The following is a 24,816-nucleotide window of genomic DNA, read 5'->3' on the forward strand; positions in this document are numbered from 1 at the left end:
CGCACGTTCGTCGAGTGCTCGTTGGAGGTTCTCCAGTCGAGTGCGCTCAGCCAAGTTGGCCAAACGTGCGACCTCTAGGGCGCCCTCGGGGGTTTCTCCTACGATAGGAGTATGCAGAGCATCCATGTTCCGGCGGCGAAGATCTTCCCTTTGTAGCAAAGTGAGTGGTTCCGGTTGATACTCCTCGTGGACCTGCGCTGGGTCGCCTCCGCCGTCCCCTCCGTCGGTGCGGGGGAAGCCGAGAGGACTACGCGGTCCATTGACCATCAGGACCTTCGCCGCTGGATCACTATTGTCGCACTCGGATGCAGTTTCTATGGAGCCAGTCGACAGATCGAACAGGCCGTAGAGAGATTCGTTAGGCTCGATCGCCGCGACTTGGGGGGTGGCCGACTGGCGGGCCGCTGCGTGCCTCACCCACCGCTAAAGCCTCGACCGACCAGAGCGCTTGCGCTGGCAGGAGACAGGGATGGAGGGCGACGCAGGGGTCGACCGATACGGGGCCAATGATTGCCGCAGCAGGACGCCGCGGACACATGCGCGAAAGTGTGTCGCCCCATGGACTGGGAGCGCGTCGATGTCGAGTGGAGCCTCCTGGAGCCAAGCGGAGTCGTCGGCGATGAACGTGAGCATGCCGAGAGAGATCTCACGTCCCTCAACTAAAACTCCGCCAGAAACCATGATGAAGGCGATCGGAACAATTGCAACTTCTCCAATAAGTCGCTAAGACACCTGCCCCACGGTGGGCGCCAGCTGTCGTGGTTCTAAGCCTGATAGTAGAATATGGGGGTAGGTATGGAGAGGCAAGATCCTAGCTATGGAGTAGTTGTGTACGCAAGGGATTTACGAGTTCAGGCCCTTCTCGGAGGAAGTAACAGCCCTACGTCTCGGAGCCCAGAGGCGGTCGACTGGATTTTATGCGTATGAGTTACAGAGGTGCGAACCCTTCTACCTGTGGAGGGGGTGGCTTATATAGAGTGCGCCAGGACCCCAGCCAGCCCACGTAATGAAGGATTCAATGTACATTAAGGCCGGGCGTTACTGGTAATGTCATACATAAAGTGCTATCATGACCATAAAGACTACTTAATAACAGACCATTTGTGTGTGGAGCGACTCTAGATCTCCTGGTGGTCGAGTGAGTGGCTTCATGGTCGAGTCTCTTCGAGTCTGTCAAGTGGAATCCTTCCAAGTCGACTGAAAGGCAGTTTCTTCTAAAGATGTCCTTGGGGAGGGTACCTTGGACAGGTCCATGACCCTACCCTAGGTACATGGCTTCATCACCAGGTCCAGTAGAAAATAGTGATGCTTATCACTTTGGACCATCAACGAAAGATGAGATGGAGCCGACTTGAAAAGGATAGATGCCATGGAGGAAGATCAAGAAGTTACCTCCCGCTTCCAAGTAGGATTCATGATGGGGGAACTACAGAGCTCAGCTATTCCAAATTCGGTCATCCCTTCCAACGTTAAATTTCTTTCTTATGAAAACATGAAAAAGAGCGTCACTTGTTCTCCAGAAGCTTTGTAGCATCCTTGGGTAAAGGGAGCTTTAGCCGTGACGGGCAAGCTCCGCAAGGAAATTATGGACCTCAAACAACAAGTCAATAAGCTCGAGGAGGAGAATCGTATCCTGAGGGGCATCAACACCAAGAAGATCACAACACCAATGATGAAGAAGGAGACATAATCACATGGGTATGGGCACTCCCCTTGGCAACTGCCAAGCTTGGGGGAGGTGCCCCGGTATCGTATCACCATCACACTCCTATCTTTACCATTTTACTTAGTTCGATCCTTTTAGTAATATCTTGATCTTATATGTTGAAGTTTTGGTATGATTTAGTTTTGAGTTTTGCTTTGTGATCCCACTACAAAAAAAACACTTCCATGATGATATGTGTTTGTCACAGTAGGTCGCGTTTTTTGTCATGCATGTACATCCATGACGATTTTATGACAGAATCAAGATAGTCATGCCTGTGCTGTCGTAGAAGTGTTCCATGACATTACCAAAATTATCATCACGGAAGTGTCCACTTCCATGACGATAAATCGCGCGTCACAGAAGTGCTTTCGTCAAGGGTGACCGACACGTGGCATCCACCGTAACGGAATGCTGTTAAGCTATCGGGTCGGGTTTTGGATCCGATAACCCATTAACAACCCCGACCAATGGGAAATTTCCACAGTTAAAATTCTTAGTGGCTGGACGAAACACGTGTCAGCTTGTCAGTGGGTCAGATAGGCGCCTATGATATGTCGACACGTGCCATGGCCCACCACTGGCCCATTTAGCTTACAAAGCCGGCCCGTTTGACTTGGTCAAAAGTTAATGGGCTGACCCATGAAAAGCCTGTTAATGGTCTCTTCGCAAATAGCCCATTTTACGCCCCGTTAACTCACGGCCCGTTAGGCCCTAAAGGAAATCGGCCCAACAATGTCATGTGGGCCATCGAGTATAACACCAGCCCATTTTACTTTCTGCCCATGTATGGCCCACGACGTCTTTCGGCCCATATGAGGCCTTCGTATCTTTCGGCCCTTTACAGGCCCACGGTGACTCTAGCCCATAATGAACAGTAATTTTCTTTGTACCCCTTAAAGGCCCGTGATTTACATGGGCTGTTTCCAGCCCTTGTTAGCTTTCGGCCTATTGACGACCCATACGTTCTTGGGCTCCTTTTCGACCCTCGATTACTTCCGTCCCGTTATTGGCCTGTTCCCCGAATGGGCCAAATTCGGCCCATGGCAAGAGTCGGCCCGTTACTGGCTTGTTACCCTAATGGGACAAATTCAGCCCATGGCAAGAGTCGGCCCATTTCTGGCCTGTTAACCCGTTGTGCCGTTTCCAGCCTGTCCTATATACTAGCCCATTAACGACCCGTTAGGCCTGTGACAGAATTAAGCCTTTGCAGTCCTATGACCTGTTAACGGCCCGTTACCGTGTTGGGCCGATACCAATTACGCCCGATTACGGCCCATGTAGACCCATTTATCTGACGACCCGAGGCCCACCGATTACAGGCCCATTTATCAACGGCCTGAGGCCCACCGATTACAGGCCCATTCATCGACGGCCCATAGGAGACCCATGGATCCTACTGCCCGTATATGGCCCATGGTAGTTGTGGCCACTAGCAAACCAGGGAAAAAGAAGACTAGGAAATAAATAAGGCCGAAACTAATGCTAGGCTATTAAGGCGATTGCACATATTACATCCACTCGGCATCAAAGATCGCCACCAGTGCAAATATAGGGAACACCCTACACTATACAAAAATGACTTGCTATTTTCTTCAGCCGGTGGCTGCACGTTAAGAATAAATTTTGTATCGCACCAAAACAAATTACAACTATATAACAAAAGGAAGGTTGGCATAAAACTTAACAGTCTAGCAGATAAATGCACCACCAGAAGTTCAGAAGCTCGGTTCATTTGACCTGACTATTACGTTTTCATGATGTATTGTCCGATGGAGAACCATAACCCTCGCCTTCATTTCCCCTAGGCTCCAGAACAACATAGCAAATGTCTGATAGTCTGGTTTCAAAACCATGCATATCTTGATGACATTGAGCAATGTTTCTCCTTGTTTCACAAAGGGCCTCTGTTAGGGAATGGACTTGTGTCTGGAGCGCAGATACAACATTGCTTTGAGCTTGCATATCTTGATCATGAGGCAGTTTGGACGATATTGCCTGATACGTCTCCAACGTATCTATAATTTTTGATTGCTCCATGCTATATTATCTACTGTTTTGGGCAATATTGGGCTTTATTATCCACTTTTATATTATTTTTGGGACTAACCTATTAACCGGAGGCCCAACCCAGATTTGTTGTTTTATGCCTATTTCAGTGTTTCGAGGAAAAGGAATATCAGACGGAGTCAAAACGGAACGAAATCAACTAGAGAAGTTATTTTTGGAAGGAAAGCCACTCGATGGACTTGGAGTGCACGTCAGGGAAGAAGGGAGGTGCCCACGAGGGTGGGGGGCACGCCCACCCCCCTGGGGCGCGCCCCTTGCCTCGTGGCCCCCCCTTCGGTCCACCGACGTACTTCTTTCACCCATATATACCTATGTACCCTAATACTTTCAGAACGGAAGATAGATCGGGAGTTCCGCTGCCGCAAGCCTCTGTAGCCACCAAAAACCTCTCGGGAGCCCTTTCCGGTGCCCTGCCGGAGGGGGATCCCATCACCGGTGGCCATCTTCATCATCCCGGTGCTATCCATGACGAGAAGGGAGTAGTCCACCCTCGAGGCTGAGGGTATGTACTAGTAGCTATGTGTTTGATCTCTCTCTCTCTTGTGTTCTCTCTCGTGTTCCTTCTGTGGCACGGTCTTGATGTATCCCGAGCTTTGCTATTGTAGTTGGATCTTATGATGTTTCTCCCCCTCTACTCTCTTGTGATGAATTGAGTTTCCCCTTTGAAGTTATCTTATCGGATTGAGTCTCTTATGAAAACACTTGATGTATGTCATGCCACGATTATCTGTGGTGACAATGGGATATCATGTGCCACTTGATGTATGTTTTGGTGATCAACTTGCGGGTTTCGTGAAATTGGGAACCTATGCATAGGGGTTGGCACACGTTCTTGACTCTCCGATAGAACTTTGGGTCACTCTTTGAAGTACTTTGTGTTGGTCGGATGAATCTGAGATTGTGTGATGCATATCGTATAATCATGCCCACGGATACTTGAGGTGACAACGGAGTATCTAGGTGACATTAGGGTTTTGGTTGATTTGTGTCTTAAGGTGTTATTCTAGTATGAACTCTTTTATAGATTGATTCGAAAGAATAACTTTGAGGTAGTTTCGTACCCTACCATAATCTCTACGTTTGTTCTCCGCTATTAGTGGCTTTGGAGTGACCCTTTGTTGCATGTTGAGGGCTTGTTATATGATCTATCTATGTTATTATTGTTGAGAGAACTTGCACTAGTGAAAGTATGAACCCTAGGCCTTGTTTCCTATCATTGGAATACCGTTTACGCTCACTTTTATCATTAGTTACCTTTCTGTTTTTATTATTTCAGATTACAAATACCTTTATCTACCATCCATATTGCACTTGTATGACCATCTCTTCGCCGAACTAGTGCACCTATACAATTTACCATTGTATTGGGTGTGTTGGGGACACAAGAGACTTTTTGTTATTTGGTTGCAGGGTTGCTTGAGAGAGACCATCTTCATCCTATGCCTCCTACGGATTGATAAACCTTAGGTCATCCAGTTGAGGGAAATTTGCTACTGTCCTACAAACCTGTGCACTTGTAGGCCCAACAACGTCTACAAAAAGAAGGTTGTGTAGTAGACATCAAGCTCTTTTCTGGCGCCGTTGCCGGGGAGGTGAGTGCTTGAAGGTATATCTTTAGATCTTGCAATCGAATATTTTTGTTTCTTGTTTTATCACTAGTTTAGTTTATAAAAGAAAACTACAAATAAAATGGAATTAAGGATGCCTCATATGCTTCATCTTTTTAATGTCTTTCGTGAAAGTGATGGGAAGGAAAATTGTGCTCAAGTACTAGAAGAAGAATTACATAGAATGCTTGGCATAAAATATGTGAATGATGAGCATGATTGCAATGTTGTTAGTATGAATTGCTTGAATATCCATGATGCTAATGATATGCAAAGCCACAAGCTTGGGGAAGCTATGTTTGATGAAGATGATATTTTTTGTCCCCCAAGCTTTGATGAGCAAATTTAGTATGATGAAAGCATGCCTCCTATCTATGATGATTATTGTGATGACACGTATGCTTTAAAGAATAATGATAACCATGAAACTTGTCATCTTGATCCTAATTTTAAATCATATGATAGTCATTTTGTTGAGTTTGCTCCCACTACTATTCATGAGAAGAATTTTGCTTATGTGGAGAGTAGTAAATTTTCTATGCTTGTAGATCATGAAAAGAATGCTTCAGGTGCTGGTTACATTGTTGAATTCATTCATGATGCTACTGAAAATTATTATGAGGGAGGAACATATGCTTGTAGGAATTGCAATAATATCAAGTTTCCTCTCTATGTGCTTCAAGTTTTGGAGCTATGCTTGTTTTACCTTCCTATGCTAGTTGATTATCGTTCCCATAAGTTGTTTTCTCACAAAATCCCTATGTATAGGAAGAGAGTTAGGCTTAAATGTGCTAGTCATATGCTTCATGATGCTCCCGTTATGTTTCAATTCTTATCTTTTGTGTGAGCATCATTGCCATCATCATGCCTAGCTAGAAAGGCATTAAAGAAAAGCGCTTGTTGGGAGACAAACCAATATTTATCCTTACTGTTTTTGTGTGTTCACATGATTATGCTACTGTAGTAATCATGTTTTATAGTTTTTGTTTCAATAAAGTGCCAAGTAACACCTTTAGGATAGCTTACGGTGATAGTTGTGTTGATCCTACTGAAAATTAGAAACTTTTGCACCCAGTAAATTAGTTTTGTTAATTCACAGAAACGTGATTCTGATCTGATTTGTTTTGCTCTGTATAGGTACACGAATTTCTTAGGACTTCCTAATTTGGTAGGATTTTTGGAGTTCCAGAAATATACGTTTGATACAGATTACTACAGAATGTTCTGTTTTTGACAGATTCTGTTTTCTATGTGTTGTTTGCTTATTTTGATGAATCTATGAGTAGTATCGGAGGGTATGAACCATATATAAGTTGGAGTACAGTAGATATTACACCAATATAAATAAAGAATGAGTTCATTACAGTACCTAAGTGGTTATTTTATTTTCTTATACTAACGGAGCTTACGAGTTTTCTATTGAGTTTTGTGTTGTGAAGTTTTCAAGTTTTTGGTAAAGATTCGATGGAATATGGAATAAGGAGTGGAAAGAGCCTAAGCTTGGGGATGCCCAAGGCACCCCAAGGTAATATTCAAGGACAACCAAGAGCCTAAGCTTGGGGATGCCCCGGATGGCAACCCCTCTTTCGTCTTCGTCTATTGGTAACTTTACTTGGAGCTATATTTTTATTCACCACATGATATGTGTTTTGCTTGGAGCGTCATTTTCTTTTGTTAGTATTAGCTTTCTTTTATTTAGAATAATGTTTTGCATCTTTTGTTTCAATAAAGAAGTCAAGGATAGCCTTTGCCATGCTTATTTTGCTACTATACATGTTGCTGTTTGAAAACAGAAAGTTTACCGCTGTTGCAAAAATTTCCTAGAAAAGTCAGAGAGTGGTATAATGTTGAATATTTTCACGTATTGAGCTCTGATGAATTTATTACAGTGGGAATTTTAGTTCATAATTTTTGGAGTCAGGGAAGTATTGATACTCTTGCAATCTTTACAGACTGTACTGTTTTGGCAGATTGCTGTTATGGTTGCATTGTTTGCATATGTTTGCTTGATTAATGATTCTATTTGAGGATAGGAGTATTAAATATGCAGAGGCATATTGTATGCAATGTTGAATAATTATTTAAGTGATTTGTTACAGTAGAAAATGATAAGGTTTTGCATTGGTTTATACTAACCTATCTCACGAGTTCTTGTTGAGTTTGTTGTGAATGAAGCTTTTGATAAAAAGAGAAACCATGATATGAGACGAATTAAGGAGACACAAAAGCTCAAGCTTGGGGATGCCCAAGGCACCCCAAGACAATATTTCAATAAGTCTGAAGCATCTAAGCTTGGGGATGCCCCGGTAGGCATCCCACCTTTCTTCTTCAACAACTATCGGTTAGTATCGGTTGAGCCTAAGTTTTCTCTTCTTCACATGAGTTGTGCTATCCTTGCAATATAGTTTTCTTTAGCTTTGCTTTCTGTTTGAATAAAGTATCAAGATCTGAAATTATTAAATGAGAGAGAGTCTTCGCATAATTGCATAACTATTTAGCTACTCATTGACCTTCACTTATATCTTTCGGAGTAGTTTGTCATTTGCTCTAGTGCATCACTTATACCTTTTAGAGCATGGTGGTAGTTTTATTTTGAAGAAATAGATGAACTCTCATACTTCACTTAGATTATTTTGAGAGTCGTTAATAGCATGGTAATTTGCTTAATATTAATATACTTGGTATTCAAGATATGTGAAACTTTCTTATGAGTGTGTTGAATACTAAGAAAAGTTTGATACTTGATAATTGTTTTGAGATATGGAGGTAGTGATATTAAAGTCATGCTAGTTGGGTGATTATGAATTCAAAGAATGCTTGTGTTGTAGTTAGCAAGTCCTGTAGCATGCACATATGGTTAAAGTTGTGTAACAAATTTGAAACATGAAGTGTACCTGGCTTGTGCATCCTGATGAGTGGCGGTCTCGGATGAGCGATGGTCTTTTCCTACCAATCTATCCCCCTAGGAGCATGCACGTAGTACTTGGTTTTTGATGACTTCTAAACTTTTGCAATAAGTATATGAGTTCTTTTGACTAATGTTGAGTCCATGGATTATACGCACTTTTACCTTTCCGCCATTGCTAGCCTCTTCGGTACCGTGCATTGCCCTTTCTCACCTTGAGAGTTGGTGCAAACTTCGCCGGTGCATCCAAACCCCATGATACGATACGCTCTATCACACATAAACCTCCTTATATCTTCCTCTAAACAGACACCATGCCTACCTATCATGGCATTCCCATAGCCATTCCGAGATATATTGCCATGCAACTTCCATCATCATATTCATGACATACATTACTTTTGTCATATTTCCATTGCATGATCATGTAGTTGACATCGTAATTGTGGCAAAGCCACCATGAAATATTATTTATACATGTCACTCTTGATTCATTGCACCATCCCGGTACACCGCCGGAGGCATTCATATAGAGTCATATCTTGTTCTAGTTTCAAGTTGTAATCCTTATGTTGTAATGAATAGACGTGAGATGATCATCATTATTAGAGCATTGCCCAAACAAAAAAAAGAAAGGCCAAAAGAAAAAAAAAGAAAGGCCCAAAAAAAAGGGGGCAATGCTACTATCCTTTTTTCCACACTTGTACTTCGAAGTAGCACCATGTTCTTCATATAGCGAGTCTCATATATTGTGCTTCAAAGTAGCGCCATGTTTTTCCTATAGAGAGTTTCATATGTTGTCACTTTCATATACTAGTGGGAATTTTTCATTATAGAACTTGTCTTGTATATTCCAACGATGGGCCTCCTCAAGTGCCCTAGGTCTTCGTGAGCAAGCAAGTTGGATGCACACCCACTTAGTTTCTTTTGATGAGCTTTCACACATTTATAGCTCTAGTGCATCCGTTGCATGGCAATCCCTACTCCTCATGTTCACATCAATTGATGGGCATCTCCATAGCCCGTTGATTATCCTCGTCAATGTGATACTTTCTCCTTTTTTGTCTTCTCCACACAATCCCCATCATCATATTCTATTCCACCCATAGTGCTATATAAATGGCTCACGCTCATGTATTGCGTGAAGGTTGAAAAAGTTTGAGATTATTTAAGTGTGAAAAAATTTCTTGGCTTGTCATCGGGGGTATAGAAGTTGGGAACATCTTTGTGTGACGAAAATGAAGCATAGCCTAACTATATGATTTTGTAGGGATGAAATTTCTTTTGCCATGTTATTTTGAGAAGACATGATTACTTTGATTAGTATGCTTGAAGTGTTACTATTTCTTTTATCAATATGAACTTTTGTCTTGAATCTTTCGGATCTGAATATTCATATCAAAAGTAAGAAGAATTACATTGAAATTATGCCAAAGTATCACTCCGCATCCAAAATTCTCTTTTTATCATTTACCTACTCGAGGACGAGCAGGAATTAAGCTTGGGGATGCTTGATACGTCTCCAACGTATCTATAATTTTTATTGCTCCATGCTATATTATCTACTGTTTTGGGCAATATTGGGCTTTATTATCCACTTTTATATTATTTTTGGAACTAACCTATTAACCGGAGGCCCAGCCTAGATTTGCTGTTTTATGCCTAATTCAGTGTTTCGAGGAAAAGGAATATCAGACGGAGTCAAAACGGAACGAAATCAACTAGAGAAGTTATTTTTGGAAGGAAAGCCACCCGATGGACTTGGAGTGCATGTCAGGGAAGAAGGGAGGTGCCCACGAGGGTGGGGGCGTGCCCACCCCCCTGGGGCGTGCCCCCTGACTCGTGGCCCCCCCTTTGGTCCACCGACGTACTTCTTTCACCCACATATACCTACGTACCCTAAAACTTCCAGAACGGAAGATAGATCGGGAGTTCCGCCGCCGCAAGCCTCTGTAGCCACCAAAAACCACTCGGGAGCCCTTTCCGATGCCTTGCCGGAGGGGGATCCCATCACCGGTGGCCATCTTCATCATCCCGGCGTTATCCATGACGAGGAGGGAGTAGTCCACCCTCGGGGCTGAGGGTATGTACTAGTAGCTATGTGTTTGATCTCTCTCTCTCGTGTTCTCTCTCATGTTCCCTCTGTGGCACGATCTTGATGTATCCCGAGCTTTTCTATTGTAGTTGGATCTTATGATGTTTCTCCCCCTCTATTCTCTTGTGATGAATTGAGTTTCCCCTTTGAAGTTATCTTATCGGATTGAGTCTTTTATGAGAACACTTGATGTATGTCTTGCCGCGATTATCTGTGGTGACAATGGGATATCATGTGCCACTTGATGTATGTTTTAGTGATCAACTTGCAGGTTTCGTAACATTGAGAACCTATGCATAGGGGTTGGCACACGTTCTTGACTCTCCTGTAGAAACTTTGGGGCACTCTTTGAAGTACTTTGTGTTGGTTGGATGAATCTGAGATTGTGTGATGCATATCGTATAATCATGCCCACGGATACTTGAGGTGACAATGGAGTATCTAGGTGACATTAGGGTTTTGGTTGATTTGTGTCTTAAGGTGTTATTCTAGTACGAACTCTTTTATAGATTGATCCGAAAGAATAACTTTGAGGTGGTTTCGTACCCTACCATAATCTCTACGTTTGTTCTCTGCTATTAGTGGCTTCGGAGTGACTCTTTGTTGCATGTTGAGGGCTTGTTATATGATCTATCTATGTTATTATTGTTGAGAGAACTTGCACTAGTGAAAGTATGAACCCTAGGCCTTGTTTCCTATCATTGCAATACCATTTAAGCTCACTTTTATCATTAGTTACCTTGCTGTTTTTATTATTTCAGATTACAAATACCTTTATCTACCATCCATATTGCACTTGTATCACCATCTCTTTGCCAAACTAGTGCACCTATACAATTTACCATTGTATTGGGTCTGTTGGGGACACAAGAGACTTTTTGTTATTTGGTTGCAGGGTTTCTTGAGAGAGACCGTCTTCATCCTACGCCTCCTACGGATTGATAAACCTTAGGTCATCCACTTGAGGGAAATTTGCTACTGTCCTACAAACCTGTGCACTTGCAGGCCCAACAACGTCTACAAGAAGAAGGTTTTGTAGTAGACATCATTGCCTTAACAACCAACCCAGTATTACGCAGGAACGTGCTTTTGGCACTGTTAGTGGACAAGTACTGACTCACTGCAGCAAGAGCTGACATTGCGGTTATAGTTGCCTCGCCACCTTCAGAAGGTGGCGGTTCCACCAATTTTTCCATGCTCACTGAAAAGTTGAGGTTTTACATTAGTAGTACCAGAACAGAAGATATTAAGGAGGCAGAAAAAACAATCAAAATAGCTTTGGTCTATATACAGAACTTATTCTGGTGAACCCATGTAAAATATTAGTTGTATTTTATTGCAAAGTACATAATAAAACCAGGTTCCAAACATATGACCATGTACCATCGCTAATGTATTGTCTATTTCTTCACATTGTATTGAGGGCTAAGGATAAAGAGACGAAGTTTATAATATGGTAAGCATAGTATGACATAATTCATATCACAAAACAACTGAGAACAGACAAACAGGCAATTGTAACATTGCGTGGGAAAGTCCCGCATGGAACTAGATTGTGGGTCAAGATCAAAGGAACATCACTCCTCACTTTTAAACCTTGTAAGGTGCAATGATACGCTAAGACAATTGTGTATAAAATTGAAAAGAGTAATAGACATTGGCTGCAAACCATGCAGTTCAAGGCACAAGTCAGGGTAAGTAGTAGTTAAAAGGCATGAGGATTAAGGACTTACAACAGCGGCTTTGACTGGTGTAGTCATGCCCTTCTTGCTGGTGTGACAGTCCTTGAAGATTTCCACAACATTTGGTTCAGGTACTTTTTGGTCCTTGCGGGCTTTCCTCTGCATTTCGAACAAGTCAATATAGATATGATAATATGGTACAGCGAAAAGAGTGAAACAACAGCTAATTACAAGAGCCTCGCAGTGTGCAATATAGCTACGAGATCCTGTTGTCTATTGGAATTTCACTTTCATACGGTTGGCCTTGTTCTTTGAATAGTTCACCTAGAAGAAGATAGATTTGTGTGGCACATGCGTAAATAGGACTTCAACATGTGATCTTATCACATATATATAATGTACCTGATACTTCGGATTAGACCAGTGTTTAACAAGGCCCCTCCAGTCTTCATCCGATATATTTTCCACTGGAGATGTTTGGGAAAGTTCACTCTTAGCCTTGCCTTCAAAGTCCTCAAGTTATACCGATACTTTCGCAGAGCAGACTTGAAAACATGGGTGCAAGCTTGTCTGGTTGCATCATCTTGGCTATCCAACTTCAATCTCATTTGTCGAAAATTATGGGAGTCTCATTATCAGCAGCCTAGAAAGTATGGGACAGAGCAAGACGATATTACTAGTTTCCATACATAACCATACTTACAGATAAATGGTCGAGGAAGGTGTTGAACTAGGTTTCATCTTTGTCATTCCTGTACTGAATCCATGTTGGGAGGATACATACATGACACCTAACGGCAACCGCTGCCTCTGATACTAACTTGGCTGACTCTGTAGCATCATGTGGCCTTTTTAAACCTGCCTCAAAACAGATCTCCATTCTTCCTCCTCTAGATTTAGTTAACCTATAGAGCATTATCCCTGATGTTTGTTTCCTCTTGCACCTAGGTGCTAGTCCAATAACGAACATAGGAAGTGTTAGTGTACATCAAACTGTGAGACTACATATAAAGAAGCATGCAACTGTAACTTGACTCCAGCAACTACCTTCTTGCTATTGAAGCTCACAAGGTTCATCTGATATTGCCAACTCGTCTTGTGTCAAGAGTGCTTGGGAACGTGCTGCTAGCTCAGTTGACGCACGAGTAAGTCGTGCAGCTGGTAGTACTGTGTTAGGTGTTGCAAAAACTAGGGTTGTCTCTGCTTGTTTGGTGGCAGCTATTTGTTTCAATTTGGCTTTTTTTGCAGCTCGTGTAGCATGGGATGCCGTGTTTGTAGAATTTTTCGCTGGACTTTCACGTTCTATTTCACCATCAGTACGAGCAGAATCCGCAGGATTCATCCGCTTCTCATTCCCTGCCATTCTGTGTTTCTTCCTCTTTCTCTGTGCCATGTTAAGTCAAGCCGACAAGAAAAACGAATAACAATTTTTCAGAATAAATTGATGCGTTATGCAGACGAACTGAACTTTGATGTTAGACAACCACATGATAGGAGGATGTAATATGTCTGAAAAACAGGACGGCGGAGATAACCGGAACTATGATGTGTAAACTAAGAAGAATACATTTCACCAAATTAGAAGCAATGCAATGGAAGGTAGACACCATATGAAAGATGCTACAAATATCGCTCTGCCAAGTTAACATTATCTCATCATAAATGGCGTTTAAACAAATGTGAAGCAGTACAAGAAATAAATCATATGCAAGATGCAAACAACATCACACTACCATGTTAGAGGTCTCTCGTCATTAGTGCCATTGCATATTCACATCATTGCATATTCACAGCTTATGATGTGTAAACTAAGGAGAAGGCATTTCAACAAATTAGAAGTAATGAAAGCTAGACACCATATCAAAGATGTAACGAATATCACTCTACCAAGTTAAAACTGTCTCGTCATGAGTGGCATTTCAACAAATTAGTAGTACAAGCTAGAAAAGAATGTGAGATGTAACCTATATCACACTCCGAAGTCAAACGTGTCTTATGATAAGTGATTGTTGCAGGTTACACAACAGTAGTAATTTGATGTAAGAACATGGTGTGATCGACAGATGTTGTATGTTCTAGAAACAGGAACACGTGTCTTATTCAAGTATAATGTGTAAAGTAAGCAGATGGAATTCAACAAAATTAGAAGCAATACAAGCTAGACATCACACATAACATGCAACCACATATAACAGTGCCAAGTTAGAGGGAGCACCAGTGATGCTGCACTAGGGGAGACGTGCTCATCATAAACACAACTTTGTTGAGTGTCTATGCATGTGTTGTCTTGGAAATCATCTTGGGGGTGTGGAGGAGTAGAAACTGTACAGGCCCTCCATTCGGAAGGAGCACCTTTATCCGCTGCCTTGCTAACTTCCTTCCGCTTTATTGATTTTGAATTGTCAAGTAAAACCGACAAGAAAAAGCAATAAAATTCTCTCTTCAGAACTCATTCATGCATGATACTGACAATCACTACTTTGATCTAAGGGAAACACATGATACCAGGATGGAACAGGATGGCATGGCATGTTCACAACTGTTTGTGTAAACTAAGCAGTAACCATTCTAGCAAATAAGAAGCAATGCAAGCTAGACACCACATGAAAGATGCAACCAATATGACTCTGCCAAGTTAAAAGCGTCCCATCATAATTGGAATTTCAACAAATTAGAAGCAACGCATGCTATAAATCATATGAAAGATGCAACTAATATCACACTGCATATACTAAAGGTGTCGCGTCATATTGATTGATGCGGGATACAAAAAACCAATAGTTTTATGTAAGGACATGCTTAATAGACAGATGTACTATGTACTAAATACAGGAAGGCATGTCACATTAATAGGTATAATGTACTCCCTCCGACCCATAATGTAAGACGTTTTTTGGTACTAATTAAGTGCCAAAAACGTCTTACATTATGGGACGGAGGGAGTATAAGCTAAGTAGACTAGCACATGCAGTTTAACCAGATTGGAAGAATTACAATCTAGACACCATATGCAACATGCAACCACATATCACGCTGCCAAGTTAGAGCAAGCACCTGCGATGCTAGTGTAGGGGAAATGTTGTAATCAACTACAGAGCTACGCTCACTATCTTCATCTAGCATTTCTGTTTCTTGAGAATCATGTCGGGAGGCTGACGCTGCATTCTTTAAATGAGGAGTAGTCCCCTTGCCTGCCTGCCTCGTCATAAGTGATTGATGAGGGATACACAAGAACATTAGTTTGATGTAAGAACATGGTTAATACACAGATGTACTAGTATGTACCAAAAACAGGAAGGCATGTCATATTCAAAGGTATAATGTGTAAGCTAAGCAGATGCAATTTAACCAAATTGGAAGCAATACAAGCTAGACATCTGACTGGAGTGGTGAACATGATCATCTAGGACCTGAGAGCCTGGTGGGAGGCGGGCTGCTTCGCCACCATCATGGATTTTTAGTTGGCTTCCAGGTGATGCATGTCCTTGCTGGGCTTGTCACAGGCACGGCCAGTGGCCTGACTAGCTATTTGTCTTCTGGTGCTCACGGGATGGTGGTTCGTGTAAAAAATATCTTCCCTTATCTTAATAAAGACCGATTTCGGCCTTTCGAATACAAGCTAGACACCATATGGAACATGCAACCACATATGACACCGCGAAGTTAAAGCAAGCACTTGGGATGGCGGTTCATTGCGAGCGAGGTCATCAACTCCAGAGCAATGTTTACCGTCTCCATCTACTAACACTGCACCCTTTATAGCGCTGTAACGTGTCGTGCCTAGCCGCGTAGAAAGTTGGCACGACTTTTCTCTTTTCTTTTTGCTTCTCTCGAGGCAGACTCTAAAATACCCTTGCATAAAAACACAATAGTGAGAGTATGGGTGAAGTGTGTTCAGAACTAGTGCAGTGTAAAAGTAGCAGATAGCAGGTGGCTCAAAAATAAATGACAGGAGAAATATGATAGCTCTACAACATTGCATGGCAAACAAAATTAGATTCTACTCCATATAATTTTGTAATATATGAGCACAGGAAATGCAGGTACTCCTCCAGCACACCACCACATGTGGTCATATCTAAGATAACAGTCGACTGAAAATAAATAGGTCAGTCAATTTTTTTAATGAACTGTCCGATCTATAAGGAACGGGCAGATGGCCTTCGTCTACCTCCCGCCAGTCACTGTTGACGATCTTTCTCGAACCGCCAGCGACCACCGGCCCAGACCCCTGCCTCCGCCGCCCCGCCCTCCCATCGACCTCACACCACCGCCGTGCTTGGCAGCGCCCCCAGGCCATCCCTTTAATCCCGGCCGACCTCCAGAGCGGGCGCCAGTAGCTCTAGGCCGCACAAGCCCCTAAGATAAACACCAAGGCGCTGCTTCCCCGATGTAATAGTCGTACTAGCGCTTGTTATGCCGGGGAATGCTTCCATTAATTGGGAATCAACTGGCTAGAAATTGAAATTTAGGGGGGCGACGGACCTCTAGCTAAGGTGAAATAGTATATGAGGAGAAACCTTGTGCATCACGAGTTACTAGGAACATCTAGTATCAAGAAGAAGCGGTCAACTAGTGTCTTCTGTGGGATGAATACCGTGCAAGCAGAGACGTAAGATTTGCATGAATAAGGGAAGAGGAGTACCTTCTTCGGTTGCCGGTGTGGTCACCTCCACATGTTGCACTGATCTTCTTCTTTTTACCGGGGAAACCGATGTTCTGGAGGGTGCAGGCTTGGACGAACCCATGGCCAAATTGTTGACTATGTTGCCGTGGCCGTATGTCGGCGGAGGGGAAGCAGATCTGAGGCGGCGAAGGATGGCATAGCAGGAACAACTCCGATGCGGTGGAGGGTGGCGAAGTTGGAGCGGCACCAGTGAGGCACAGGACAGCGTGGTTGAACTGGCCTCGGCTTCAACTACTAGCCGTGGAGGGTGTTGCGGTTGAGGTTGCGGTGGACGACGACGTCGGGGTATCGGCTCCGGCGTGATGGAGGAGGGCGGTTGAAAGCACAAGTGCTCCCTAGGTGGTTTTGGTAATTAATGTCAACATATCTCTTGTTGGACTAACACTTTTACCTAGTATGTTTCAGATAAGTTCAACAATGGAGTGGCATGGACTAAAGGATGTGGGAACTCCTTCAAGTTGCTAAGGATAAAGGGTTGGCTCAAGCTTCAAGCTCAAGACTCTTCATTTTATATTTTAGTGATCCAAGATCACATTGAGTCTATAGGACAAGCCAATACTATCAAGAAGGGATGAGGTGTTGCTTAATGAGTTTCTTGCTCCACAGTGCTTAGTGATATGCTCCAAAACCCTCAATAACTTTCCCACTTCCACACATATGACCTAAACCTAAAGTCAAACTCGGCCCCACCGATTCTTTCTATCCGGCGCCACCGAGTTCAGATGTCATAGCCACTGCCACAAACCCTAGGCAAATCGGTCTCACCGATAGGGATCTCGGTCTTACCGAGATGGGATTGTAATCTCTCTGTGTATGTCCATTACCAAAATCGGTCTCACCGAGTTTGAGAAACCGGTACTACCGAGATTACAATGCAAACTTCCTGGTTGACTCATTACCAAAATTGGTCCTACCGAGTTTGTGTAATCGGCCCAACCGAGTTTGCCTGACCAACTCTCTGGAAAGCTTATTACCACAATCGGTCCCACCGAGTTTGTGTAATCGGTCTCGCCGAGATTATGTTATGCCCTAGCCCTAACCATATCGGTCCTACCGAGTTGCATATCGGTCCCACAAAAAATCCTAACGGTCACTAAGTTTATCAAATCGGTCTGACCGAGTCTGTTGAATCGGTCCCACCGAGTTTTGTAAATTGTGTGTAACGGTTAGATTTTGTGTGGAGGCTATATATACCCCTCCACCTCCTCTTCATTCATGGAGAGAGCCATCAGACTGAACCTACACTTCCAGCATACATTTTCAGAGAGAGAACCACCTAATCATGTGTTGAGGCCAAGATATTCCATTCCTACCATATGAATCTTGATCTCTAGCCTTCCCCAAGTTGCTTTCCACTCAAATCTTCTTTCCACCAGATCCAAATCCCATGAGAGAGAGTTGAATGTTGGGGAGACTATCATTTGAAGCACAAGAGCAAGGAGTTCATCATCAACGCACCATTTGTTACTTCTTGGAGAGTGGTGTCTCCTAGATTGGCTAGGTGTCACTTGGGAGCCTCCGACAAGATTGTGGAGTTGAACCAAGGAGTTTGTAAGGGCAAGGAGATCGCCTACTTCGTGAAGATCTACCGCTAGTGAGGCAAGTCCTTCGTGGGCGATGACCATGGTGGGATAGACAAGGTTGCTTCTTCGTGGACCCTTGGTGGGTGGAGCCCTCCATGGACTCGTCCAACCGTTACCCTTCGTGGGTTGAAGTCTCCATCAACGTGGATGTACGATAGCACCACCTATCGGAACCACGCCAAAAACATCCGTGTCTCCAATTGCTTTTGAATCCTCCAAAACCCTTCCCTTTACATTCTTTCAAGTTGCATGCTTTACTTTCCGTTGCTCATATACTCTTTGCATGCTTGCTTCCTATGTGTTGTGAATGTTAAACTTGTGCCTAAACTCCACTTAAACTTAAAGAACTTAAAAACTGCAACTTTGGTACTTAGTGTCTAATCACCCCCTCTAGACACCTCTTCTCAAGGTACTACAAGTGGTATCAGAGCATTGGTCTCCATTGCCTTGGTTTAATCACCATTGGAGGAAGATGGATGAGTCTACGTTGGGGAGTCTTAGACATAGAGTGCCTATTCTTGACGGAGAGTATTTTCATGAGTGGAAGAATGAGATGCTTGTAATTTTCAACCAATATCATTTGAACAAGTACATTGCTAGCCCTTGTGCACCTCATGTTGACCCTATGCATCCTACTCTTGATGAGTCAATTGACATGATTAGGAATCTTAGAACTGCCGAACTTATCATTAGAGGCTTGCCTAGAAACTTGATTGGATGTTTGCCTACACCATATGGAAATTTCTTGAGGAACGCTTTCCAAATTATTCCTTGAAAAATCTAGATGAAATTCTCCATAAGTCTATTGCTTTGAGTAAGATGAATACTAGTGATCCTATGTTTGGTGATCGTCTATTTGAGCTTACAAACCTTATGCGTGCCAAAGGAGATGTTGGAATTATTAGTGATATTATTTCCGAAGCTATAAAAATTCATAAGCAAGATCATTGTCAAACTCACTCTAACGAATTACTCTCTCTAGGACTTGAGCCACCACATGACGATGTTGAACATGGATACTATGATGAGGATGATGATAGTGACTTCGATCTTGACGATGCAATGAGACATTTTGGTCTTATGGAAAATCTTCGGGGATATATGGAAGGAGGAAAGGAATGGGTTCTTGATAGTGGATGTACTGATCACATGACCGGAGATAAAGACATGTTTCGTGAGCTTGCTGAAAACGATGGTCCTCGAAAGTATGTCACTTTCGGTGACAACTCAAAGGGTAAGGTGGTTGTCCTCGGTAAGGTGGCCATATCACATGATAGCTCCATACAAAATGTCATGCTCGTTGAATCTCTTGGATACAACTTACTTTCAGTATCTAGACTTGCTGATTTCGGTTTCAATGTCCTATTTACTGAAGTAGACTGCCAAGTGTTTCGTCGAGACAATCATAAAATGGTCTTTACCGGTGTGCGTAGAGGTGATCTATACATTGTTGATTTCACTAAAAAGGCTCAACCTAAAACTTGCTTCATTTCTAAATCCTGAAAAGGTTGGTTATGGCATAGACGATTAGGTCATGTTGGTATCACTACTGGAATCTGGCACTTTGCCATCTGCCATGGCAGATGCCAAAGGCATGTTTGGCGGATGGCAAAGGCTTTGCCATCAGCCAGCAGATGGCAAACAGTTCGTCTGAAACCCTGCCGGTAAAGGCTTCTTTGCCATCTGCTGGCTGATGGCAAAGAGCCTGTGGCTTTTCCATCTGCTGGCTGATGGCAAAGAACCTATGGCTTTGCCATCTGCGGGCAGATGGCAAAGCCTCTTAACGGGGTTAGCTCCGTTAGAGGTTAACGGCATACTTTGCCATCAGCCAGCAGATGGCAAAGGCTGCAGGCTGTTTGCCATCTACCAGCAGATGGAAAAGAGCCCAAATAGGCCAGCCCAAATGTTACATGTAGATGACACGTGGCCTCTTTGCCATCTGCCAGCTGATGGCAAAGCTCTTTGCCATCTGCCAGCAGATGGCAAAGTGACTATATTGCCCCATTTTTTTTCTTATATCAATTCATTTTCACAGAAATCAAACACAAATATATTTATATGACCAATATAGCATATTCAACACATATTACCAATAGTCATGAACACATATGTATCCAACACATGTTACCAATAGTAGCAATTTTCATCCGTACATATACATAGTTTCATCAATATTACACAGTTTCATCCATAGGTAGCAAGTTTCACAAGGTCAAAACAAAAACTAAATACAAGCACTCCATCAACCCAAGCTTCCGTGATCTTAAGCAAATCTGTAAAATGGGAAAGAAGAAAGTTAGAAGAAGAAGATTATTATGATGCAACTAAAATGTGAAGATTATTATGATGCAACTTATATCTGTAAAATAGGTCATTCTTGAACATGTAAAGATAATTTCGAAATGTATGGAAGTTCAGTTGCATGAGTCTGGTGACAACATTCAAACAGAGAATTAGATAGTACTTACTCACTCATTTTTTGCATAATTTTAATGAGTGTTTGGAATATAGGAATATACAAATTTGGGGATGCTACTACAATGATAGTATTGTACATCTGCCACTAGGTTATTCCTTCAACATTAAGGGCCTGAGCAAGCATATAAGGCCTAAGGTGATACCTGATGTTATCTCAATCTCATCCATGACAGCTGGAAAACCACGCTGAGTTTGGCCTGGCCAAAAAAGATACAAAATCAACACATGAACTTAGATTAACCGCAGTAGCTGATAGTTCTTGGCTCAAAGATCTGTTGCAACAACAACCCAGACCATGCCCCCCGCGCCCTGTGAGGAAGAGATGCAATTAATTGAAAGCAGATTCAAATGGAAATAAATATAACGGAGTACAAGAGAGAAATAACACAATTGAATTTACTTGTGACTAGGATTAGTAGAAGCTATATCCATATGGTCAAATGAATGAAAGCAAGCACACATTGCATTGGAATCGAATCTGTCATAGGTTGGCCCAAGTGTATTAAAAGAGTCAGAGCATAACAATAGAACATTAGTTAGTTGTTCATTCATGATTAGAAAGTGGAAAGTGAGAGGCATGAGCACCATGGCTCACAAAACTACAAGGACAATGGTGATAGACTCGACGAAGTGAAGCAGGGAGGAGCCTAAGTGTGTGGTGATTCAAAGCAGATGCAATGAATTACATAATGTAATGTTGTAGAGAAACGCGGTGATAATAATAATTTCCTGAATAAAAAAGCAGATATACAATGTGGGGATTTCCCCCAGCCCTGGCCTTGTCAAAATAGATTAAAATGCATGGGTGCTTAAATTTTTTGGAATGGATGTAAGGATATGTGTACTATAAAAAGCAGGGGGTATTTTTCTTTTTCATTTGAACAAACAGGCAAGGTGCACCTTTTGTATCACATATAATTGCAGCCGTCATCACAAAAAGTTGTTCGAGTGGGGATCAAAGATCGATGAAAAAAATAGGTGCACACATCCTATCTGATGCATTAACACAATCTTCGTTGTACACTTTTTTTCAAAAAAAGCTAATTTTACATTAGCTCCGTCTCGATTCGGTGCTACTCTAGAATCCAAAGAAAGTTAGAGAGGCAGATTACATTTCTTGTTTGTCTAATGCCAAATTTTAATCATGCATCATGAAGCTGCAAAACTGAGAGACGTCCAATAGATTTCTGAATATAATTTGTGTGACTACTTGTTGGGAAGAGATCATCATCATATGACAAAACAAATACCCAAAATATGTTTCCATCACATCACACAACCAAGATGTGCAGTCAAGCATGAGGTTGCAATGCAATGCAAGAAGAAAGGATTACAGTAGGTTGGGTGGGTTGTGGTCAGCTGTGATGAGGACGGTGAGCCCGGCAGCTTCAACGCCACAAGTTACCTGCTCCGTCGTGGGCACTTACCCAAACATACTGGCACCTGACTTGCTGGAGATAAGCGACAAGATACGTATCTGGTCCTAAATTGACTCCCTAAAAAAAGCGAGCCCATAAATAGGAGGTAGAAAAAGAAACAGAACAGAGTGCGAGTCCCCAAGAACCACATAACGACCATTTAAAAAAAGTGCCACGAATCGATTCTCGCCTGATAGCTTGATTGTTCACAAGGGCGATAGCACAAAATCAAATCCATGAGTGTGTAAATCCAACAATAAATCAATCCAAGTAAGTTTAGGGTGGTTGAGTTCATCACCAAAAAGAGACATAAATCCCAAGTCCAGATGGATCTTCATTCACATCAACACAATAGAGGAATAGAAAAGAAAGAAGAACATTGTATAGTAGATAAGGAAATTTTGTGTATTTGTAGCATAGCAAAAGAGGGCTCAGTTTTGTCTTTGATCTTCAAGCCCAACACTCACATATCTTGCTGCATAACATACCCATCGCAATGTAAATGAACTGCCCTAGTTATCACTCGTCAGAATGACCATTCGAGGTGCAGAACGTCCAACATCACCGATGAATTGAACAGGCTGCAAGAGAGGTAAGGGTGGGCTCTAATTTAGTACCCACAGGGCACAACAGTCTTGATTGCTCAAGACATGCTTATTTCAGCCAGAGTCATCATCATGGCCCCTCATTTTCTACCGCAAAGAAGGTTGTACCCCCGGCCTTTGCTCACCAAGCAACATGACCCTGATATCCATCCAATACATACATACATACACACATCCATCCATCCGTTAGCCTCAGGAGCTACTCATACCTGGCCTCGGCCGACCAAACCTCCTAGTATGCATCAGAGAACACCGTACATTTTCCAGCCCATGCCACAACCGAATCCAAGGCACTTTATGGGGCTTGTCCAGCATGACCATGAGCTGGGCCGAAGGCGCAATGCGACCTTGTACTCGTCACCGCGGGCGGGGGCAGGGAGCCGGGCGAGGTCACGCCCACCACGCGGTCCTAGAGACCTCGTCGGTGCACCCGACACCGCGGCGGCTGCCCGAGCCCGGGCCTCCATGCCGGCGACGACGCGACACGGACGGGATCCCTGGCCCAGCAAGACGGAGGGATCCAAGGGCTGAGCCTCCTCATCGCCCAGTCACAAATATGTGAAAAAATATTCAAACCATGCCAATCGTGAGCTCGCGAGATAGCCATGTTGCAGGGCAACAACCCCTTACCTAGTCCGGGTAGCGATTGCAAGAACATCAAGGTAAGATTGGGCAAAGTGCCGTAGAAGTCGTCGGTCTCGGGCACCACGAGGACCACCTGGTCACCATGCAATGCAAGCACAACAGAGGATTGAAATATCTGAATCAAACGTTTGCTACACCAAACTCAATGAATCGTCAACTGTAAAAACTGAAGAAATGTTCATCCATTTTCTACAAAGGAGCCTAAACATCTACAGTATTTGTTTTGCTACTTTACCTGGTAGAGGATATTCTCTACCAATGGATCATTGACTCTGGAAAAACTCTGAAGAAATGTTCACCCTTCTGTTCTTTATATTACAGATAAGATAGGTAGGAAGCGTTACTGAACCTGAACGCGTGTGTTTGTTTGGTTCTGTGACGTAAGTGATTGTGAGCAAGCAAATCATGAGAAGCACATGCCATATTCAACAACAATGAGCTAATCTGATAGTGCAACCATGATAATTAAGATTCTACATTACATTCAATATCAGTTACTTCATTATTCAACACCCAGTACAGCAGTAAGAGAATTACAGATGTACTGAACATGATACTGCAAATTTTCCTTAAAGACGAACTCAAAATCTTATGAAATGACTTTGATATGTAGTCTTAGTCTCTATATAATATTCAATGACAATGATATAGTCATGAAGAAGAGTGGCTTTTAGGGTACATATTATTATCTGATTACTTGCTCTTTATTATTTTCTGTGATGTCGTCGTATGTACCTGTAGCTGTCTCAATCATCTAACAAACTATTTGCTACACCACTTCTAAAACTGGCAAGTTATTTGTTGGTTCTTGTAGATCATTGTATTTTAAATGGCACAAACAAGTTCAGTTCTCGTTTTAAAGTGCACCGCAGCAGAATTGATTTCAAATCCACCTTCACACAGTCACACATAACAATCTTGCTCAAAATCTAGATAACTGAATTTCAAACGGCAGGAACAAGTTCAGTTAACTTCAGTTCATTTTAAAGCGTACATCACAGCTCAATTGATTTCAAATCCATCTTTATACAGTGGCACATAACAATCTTTCTCAGAATCTCTAGGAACAAAAAGAAGAACGAACCACCCGTAAATCTTACTGCTAGATACGCTGGATACTGGCGAGGCGGCGTGGAAGGAGTATATTTTCTAGATGGCAAATATTAATTTCCGAATGGAGGGAGTATATTTCCGAATGGAACAAACCTGCCAGATGGAGGGGCGGGCGCCGTGGCGGGGAGGGCCGCGGGAAGGGGGCGGCGCCGTGGCCTGGCTCGATGGAGGGGCGGGCCGCGGGGCACGCCGCGGTGGCCGGGAGGGCCGCGGTGGCCGGGGA

Source organism: Triticum dicoccoides, chromosome 1B (genome assembly GCF_002162155.2).
Source record: "Triticum dicoccoides isolate Atlit2015 ecotype Zavitan chromosome 1B, WEW_v2.0, whole genome shotgun sequence".
Classification (NCBI taxonomy): domain Eukaryota; kingdom Viridiplantae; phylum Streptophyta; class Magnoliopsida; order Poales; family Poaceae; genus Triticum; species Triticum dicoccoides.